Genomic DNA, 8,078 nt, shown 5'->3' with positions numbered 1-8,078 from the left:
TGCCCTTGGCCCTGGAGGACACGGTCCCCATGAGAGGTGCGTGGCTCAGGTCAGATGCTGTGCAAGGGGCCAAGACCCAGCTCAGATCCAGATTCAAACAGTCCAATGCCTGTGACCAGAGTAGGGGTAGGGGTGGGGCTTGGGACAGCTAGGACCACCAGAGGGGCCCCTCCCTGCTGCCTGACCTTGGCCAGATCCTAAAGGACCACTCCAGTCCTAGTGTGTCTTCTGATCCTGAGTGCCATAGGAAAGGGGATGCAGGACCGGCTGGGGTCTCAGAGGCTCCAAAGGCCAGGCCCTTCTGCTTCTTGGAGTCCCTCCCAGCCTCCAGGCAGGGTGGGGGCCTGGGAAAGGGACACAGAGGCCCATAAGTGAACAGGAAAATCTATTTGGATCCGACTTGAATTATTAAGTGGTTCAAGAATATTCTTAGCTCTGGGAAGGCTGTGGTCTGTAGAGACGGACTTTACCACGGCCCTATTTTTAAAGTTCTGTGGGTAGGAGTCGAGACGCCACGGCACTTAGAGCCCCCCAGCACGCCCCTCTGCCTGCTGCCAGGGAGTAGGGTGGGGACCGGGCAGGGGGGCACATGCCAACCCTGCAGACCCCCACCCTGCAGGGGAAGGGCGTGTGACGCAGGGACGGGAAGTTGGGGTTCCCACACGTACCAGGTGCCCAGGTCCACCCCTGCCCAGCCCCTGGCCCGTGAACCTGCTCCCCCAATTCTAGCCCCCCTTGACCCGCACACCCTGTTTCCCCTGCTTCAGTCCCCTGCACTCTACTCCCCCAAACCTGCCCCCCTCCCCCAGAGCAGCCTTGGGGAAAGGGGCTGAGCCAGCTCAGAGCTGCCACTGTACATCCCCAAGGTGGGCTGGCATCTCAGCAAGCTGCTTTTGACTGAAGGAAAAAGAATCAAGCTTTTCAAGAATTCAAGTTAGTTTTATTCAAATGTCTTACTGAGAATCCTAGACCCAGGCCCCAGCCCGGGAGCAGCCTTAGAGAGGTCCTGTCTGACTGCCCGGCTCAGTGTCCCAGCCCACTGCCTGGATGTGGGGGCCGGGGCTCAGGACCTGCACAGTCAAATCCATCCAGCTGGCTCTGAAGTTACATGACAGCAGAATCACACCAAGGCTTGGGCGTAACAGCACTTCTGGTTACAGATTACAGACGCATAATCGCTAACCTCGGTCAACGCTGTCTCACGTGCAGGAAAAGCCAAGGACCAGGGTCCTTCATCTTTTAAGGAATACAGTGACTCAGGCAAAAGACACGGGGCCATATGTTCTTTCCTGTTTTGTTTTCAAAGTGTCCCTCTGGAGAGCTGCAGTGTCACTGAGTCAGGGCCCACAGAAATGAGCACACATTTAGGGTTGCCGCTGACATGCCCTGCCTCTCCTCACGCGGTTCATGTGGCCATCAGCTGGGGCTGAGGACCCCTGGCATGCACCTGCACCCCAAATGGACTACAGATGCCGCTTCCATTTCAACTCTCACCCCTTTAGGGTTCAGAGCTCCACACCCACTTAACCCCAAGCCAGTGGCAAAGCTTCCTGAGAGGCCCGGAACCGCCAGCCGTGAGTTCCACACCACCTCTGCTATCCTCCTGAGACCCTGCTCCCCAAAAGACAGGCCTTACTGAGGACTTGGTGGGGTGCTGGTCAGGAACTGCCCAGTCTTTGGGGAGGGGGTGCTGGCTGTCTGTGTGGGGAGAGCCTGGGAAAGGCATGCAGGCAGATGTGGTTGGAGCCCTGACTCTCTGAATCTTGGGCTTAGGTGAGTCCTCAGCAGGTGCCCTGCACTCCCAGTCCCCTTTCCCAGCCAGGTCACTGCTCAGCATCTGCATGGTCAAGGAGGACTCCCCCAAAACCATGCACAGCCAGACGGCCCAAGCTAAAAGAAGATGCCAGTGACTAAAAGCAGGAGTGAAGGCAGGGACGTTCTCAGAGACCTCACACACATCAAGAACAACAGTATGCCAACAGATTAGGTAACATGGACGAAATGGAAAAATTCCTAGAAACACATAAGCTAGCAACTGACTCAAGGACAGACAATCCGAACAATCTATAACAAATACATGGACTGACTCAGAATCAAACCTCTCCCAAAGACCCGAGACCAGATAGGCTCACTGGCAAATTCTACCAAAGGTTCTAACAAGAATTAACACCAATCTCTCTCTTCCAAAAAAAAAACAGAGGAGGGAACACTTCTTAACCCAATCTATGAGGCTAATATTATCCTGATACCAAAACCAGAGGAAGATATCATAAGAGAACGCCAGACCAATATCCCTTATAAATACAGATGTAAAAATCCACACCAAAATACAAGTAAATCACATTCAGCAGCAGAGTCAATGGATTATACACCATGACCGAGTTGGATGTATTCCAGAAACGTACCTGGCTCAACATGTGAAAATCAATCAATGTAACACCTCACACTAACAGAAGAATACAGGATCTTTTCAACAGAGGCCAGAAAAGCATTTGACAAAATCCAGTACCCTTTAAGGTTAAAAATACTTAACGAATTAGAACTAAAAGGGAACGTCTTCAGCTGGATAAAGAGCATCCTTGAGAATTTAACAGCTCACATCATATATAGTGGTGAAAGACTGAAAACTTTTCCTTAAGATCAGGAACAAGACAAAGATATGTGCTCTCACCACTGTGTTCAACAAAGTGCTAGAGAGTCCAGCCAGAGCAATTAGGCAAGAAAAAGAAAGAAAAGGCATTCAGATTGGAAAGCAGGAAGTAAAAATAGGCCGGGCATGGTGGCTCATGCCTGTAATCTCAGCACTTTTGGAGGCCGAGGTAGGAAGAAAGCTTGAGCCCAGGAGTTGGAGACCAGCCTGGGTAACATGGTGAGACCCTGTCTTCACAAAAGAAATCTTAAAAAATTAGGCCTGGTGTGGGGGCTCACGCCAGTAATCTCACCACTTTGGGAGGCTGAGGTGGGTGGATCACAAGGTCAGGAGATTTGAGACCATCCTGGCTAACACAGTGAAACCCCATCTCTACTGAAAAAAAAAATACAAAAAATTAACCGGGCATGGGGGCGGGCACCTGTAGTCCCAGCTACTCAGGAGACTGAGGCAGGAGAATGGCATGAACCCGAGAGGTGGAGCTTGCAGTAAGCCGAGATTGCACCACTGCACTCCAGCCTGGGCGACAGAGCAAGACTCCATCTCAAAAAAACAAAATTAGCCAGGCATGGTGGTGCATGCTTGTAGTCCCGGCTACTTTGGAGGCTGAGCCAGGAGGATTGCTTGAGCCCACGAGGTCGAGGCTGCAGTGAGCTGTGATCACACCCCTGCACTCCAGCCTTGGCAACAGAGTGATATCCTGTCTCAACAACAACAAAGCAAAATGGTCTGGGACAACTGGCTACTCAGAGGTATGACATGGGACCTGCTCCTTCACACCATACACAAATTCAAGTCAAAATGGATCAAAGACGTAAATGTAAGCACTAAAACTATACCTGTCTTAGAAGGAAATATAGGTGTAAATCTTCATGGCCTTGAATTGGTCAGTGGCTTCTTAACTATAACATCAAAAGCATAAGCAACAAAATAGATTAATGGACTTCATCACATTTAAAAACTTTCATGCATCAAAGGACACTATCAAGAAAATAATGACAATCCACAGGAGAAAGTATTTGTAAACTATAGAGGTGATCAATATCTAGGATTCAGAACATATAAAGAACTTCTGCAACTCAAGAAGACGACAACCCAATTTTAAAAATGGGCAAAGGATGCTTTGCTCATGAGGATATACAAATGGTGACTAAGACATGAGAAGGCGCTCATCATCATGAGCCATTAGGAAATGCAAATCAAGCGCGCAATGAAATATCACATTTTTATTTTATTTTATTTTTTTTGGAGACAGGGTCTCATTGTCACCCAGGCTGGAATGCAGTGGCACAATCACGGTTCACTGCAACTTCGACCTCCTGGGCTTCAGTGATTCTCCCACCTCAACCTCCTGAGTAGCTGTGATTATAGCAGTGCATCACCATACCTGGTTCATTTTTTAGTTTTCTGTAGAGATGAGGTCTCACTATGTTGCCCAGCCTGGTCTCAAACCTCAAACTCCTGGGCTTAAGTGATCCTCCTGCCACAGCCTTCCTAAGTGCTGGGATTACAGGCATGAACCACTGTGCCCGGCTGAAATACCAGCTCCTACTCCATGGAATGGCTAGAATCTAAGTGGCAGATAATAACAAGTGGTGGCAAGGGTGTGGAGAACCTGGAACTCTTGGGCACTGCTGGTGGGAATGTGAACTGATGGAGCTGCTATGGAAAAGTCTGGCACTTTCTCAGAAAATTAAACACAAGGTTACCACATGACCCAGAAATTCTACTCCTAAGTATATGCCCAAGGCAGCTGAATACATGTTTACACAAAAGCTTGTACATCAGTCTTCCCTGAAGCATTATTCACAACAGCTCTGAATAGAAAAAAACCCAAATATCCACCAAGATCAACAAAATGTTTATCCTGATCCATATGATGGAATGTGACTCAGCCATAAAGAAGAATGAGGTTCTGACACCTGGCACGATGCAGGCGCATCTTGAAAACATTATGCCAAGAGAAGGAAGCCAGACAGAAAAGGCTACACGGTGATTCCACGTCCGCACGGCACCCACAGCACGCCTGTCCTGAGACACACGGTGATTCCACGTCCACACGGCGCCCACAGCAGGCCTGTCCTGAGACACACGGTGATTCCATTCCTGCACGGCGCCCACAGCAGGCCTGTCTCCAGAGACACAGTGATTCCATGTCCGCACGGCGCCTGCAGCAGGCCTGTCCTGAGACATGGTGATTCCATGTCTGCATGGTTGCAATGGGGAGTGACTGCTAATGGGCATGGGTTTCCCTTTGGGGTTAAAAACCGTTCTGGAACTAAACAGTAACGATGGTTGCACATGATTGTGAATATACCAAAAGCCAATGAGTTGTAGTGGAAATGGTGACTTTCATCTCAAAACAAACATCAACTACTCACATAAAAATTGTCTGCAAACTTACCTCCAGGCTCTGGCCTGCTCCTCCTTGCAAGGGGAGGGGAAAATGGGAGCAACCCCTGGCCAGCCCTCAGCCGGGGAGGCCCACCTGCCACCCCTGGTCCTTGAGGAACCAACGGTTTGAAGCAGAGCCTGACCTCCAGTCCCAGAGGAGCCCAGAGCCATCTCTGCCCACTCTCACACAGGTGGGTCGTTGGGTTGAAGCTGCGGCTCTTTGTGCAAAGCCTACCACGTGCCAGGCAGTTGTGGGCATTTCTTCTGAGTCCCCTGGCCCCCTGGGAAGCTCCCCTGTTGGAGTGAAGCCTCAGGGCGCAGGAGGCGTGGTTCTGTCTGGCTCCAGAGGAAGGGGGCAGCCGGGCCTCCCTTGGAAGACCTGAGTTTTGATGGCTTGGGATGATGTGAGGAGCTGCCAGCCCAGGTGGGAGCCTGGTAGATGAGACCACCGTGACCTGGCTTCATCCTCTCATCACTGGGGTTGGCACAGCATGGCGGGCTGACGGCCTTGTAGGCCTCACCTCTCCAAACCAGCAGCCTTCCCTCATCAAGGACTCACTATGTGCCCAGGCTCTCTGCTGAGCCCCCTACACACTTCACCTGGTGGAATGTCCCCCACCACATGGGCAGGTATTGTCCCCGTGGGACAGGGTTGGAGCTTTGCTCAAAGCCGGCCTGGAAGAGACAGTGGGATCTCAGCCAGTTCTGCCCAGCTTCCACGCCGTGCTTCCAATTCCTCTAATTACCTGCCACCTGTGGTCCTGGAGCTCCGGATAGGGGAAGCTCTAGAAGTCAGGAGGGAATGCCAGTGAGTGTGGAGAGGGGAGCAGCATTTGTTTGGGGCACGGGGTGCTGAGCCTCCCAAGGGTCCTACTGGCTTCGGGCACACACATGGCATCCTGGACACCAGGCTCTGGGTGTGTCTGGGGAGGTGGAGCCCTTTGACTCAGGAGGTAGGTGGAATGAGGCACCAGCTGGGTGCCACGTTTCCCTTTCCTGTGAGTGCCCTCGGGGAAGTGGAATGGGAGCGAGCAGAAACCTGGGTACTGCTGGGCCACCTGCAGTCAGCAGCTCCCCTGCCTGGATCCCCATTGCGCCCCCATGACTCCACTTGGGGCAAGGCCCCCCATTGCCAGCATCGGCTCTGTCCACTCTTTGCCTGAGGAGCCCCGTTTTTCCAAGGACCATGCAGTGGTCTCACCTATGCCTCAGTGGGCCTGGGGGCCAGCATGAGGGTCCCCAGAGCGATGCCTAAGCCCTGGACTCATGGGCAACGACGCAGGACCTCGGATTCCGTCCCCCAACCTGGGCGGCGTGCCCCGGGACCACGGCTGTGCTCGGGTGGTGTTACCCCCGGGAGAACCCTGCCCGGCCTGCTGGTGCCAGTGACACTCAGAGACTTTAGGGGGACACCTCTGGAGGCCGTCCACGGCCCTGCTCTCCCTCCCATCTAGACAGGACTCCACGGGGGTGCTGGGAGGCAGATCCTTGCCAAAGATGCTAGGTGGGCAGCCGCCCCCCTCCGACCACTGATGCCTTGTTCCTGGGCCCAGCCTGGTGCTGGACTCCACACCCCATGCCTCATTTATCAGGAGTGTACTGAGTGTCCACCGCTGGGCAAGAGATCTCACACGTATCCCCACCTTTAAACCCCAACACTTCTGAAGCAGGTGTTCACGTTCCCGGTGAGGAAACAGGTTCCAGGTGGACACGGCTGTGGCTCTCAGCTCATCAGGTGCTGCCCTGGACTCTCCCAAGGAGACTGTCAGCGCCCACCAGACAGGCACATCTAGACCGGTCTGGACCCCACACGTGGCTGTCCCTGGGGCCCACGTGGCTCCACGGCTGACACCTCTCAACTTGAGCTAGAGGTAGACAGGGTCCACACAACCTCAAAGCCGGCCTCACCCGCTGTCAGCTTCACCTCTCCCACCTCAAGGACTCTCTGAGGACACTCTCCCCACACTGACCTGAGTGCCAAGGCCCTTCCTGTCTCCCTTCCCAAGGCGGGTGGAAAGGGGGGGCCGTGAGCCGTCCCCATCCACTAGCTGCTGCCCCTTTCGGTGCGAAGGGCAGAGATCCCTCTGCCATGGTGAGGGGAGCCTCGGTCCACTGGTGGGGTCCTCAACGAAAGCTAGATCCCCGAAAGGCCCAAGTGGCCAGGGCTGGGCGAGGCCAGTCCGGGTCCACTGACGCCCTGAGGCATGGAGGGCCGGAGGGGCCGTGCTGGGGCTCCCTCTCGCCCCACACTCTCATCTGGTCTGGCCAGCATTGCTGACGGACGGCAGCCAGAACAGTCCACCTAGTTCCCGCGCTCTCCTGTGCCCCCCGTGACTTCAGGCACAACAACAAGGTGCCCGCAGAGCCCCTCGGCGTCTGCGCCTCCCAGCCCCACTTGTCCTGGAGTGGGTCTACTTCTTACAGAAATTTCTAGAGTCTGCTCCATCAAGGAAGGGCAGCTCCACAGCCTGGGCCTCTTTTCCAGAGCCCCCGTCCCTGCAGCCCAGCCCTCCAGAGCAGCTTTCGAGTGAGAGCAGGCGGGTGGGGCTGGCACTTCCAGGCCCTGAGTGCTGCTGCCTGTGCACCTGTCCCCTCAGCTGTGCACGGGTCCCAGGCCCAGGCTCGCACTGCTTCTCGGAGCACCAGGACAGCGCTGTCTCGGAGGGGCATGGAGGGGCACCAGAGACCCACCCTCCCTGGATTCTTGTCCCAAGCTGTCAAATCATGATCGCCAGCCCCTTCCTGTAGAGCCCAGGTGATTGGCAGGAAAGGATTCCAGGAACGTCTTCATGCTCTGTGGCAGATTCCAGCGTCCTCAGGGAGCCTGGGGTCTGGAGGCCAGCCGGCATGTCAAGGGCTGGGGGGTGCGTGGGAGGCGCCCAGGGGCTGGGGCCGGGCTGCAGGCGGGCCGTCCCCTTTGCCCCCACTCCTCAGCTGGCACCTCTAGCCCACACCAAGAGGAGAGGAAGTGGCCAGACGGGGGCCCAGGGCTGCTTTCCCACAGTGGAGACAGTTTTGAGGCTGTGCCTCTGGG

The sequence above is a fragment of the Piliocolobus tephrosceles genome, chromosome 16 (assembly GCF_002776525.5).
Source record: "Piliocolobus tephrosceles isolate RC106 chromosome 16, ASM277652v3, whole genome shotgun sequence".
Lineage (NCBI taxonomy): Eukaryota > Metazoa > Chordata > Mammalia > Primates > Cercopithecidae > Piliocolobus > Piliocolobus tephrosceles.
This window is presented reverse-complemented; position numbering follows the sequence as displayed.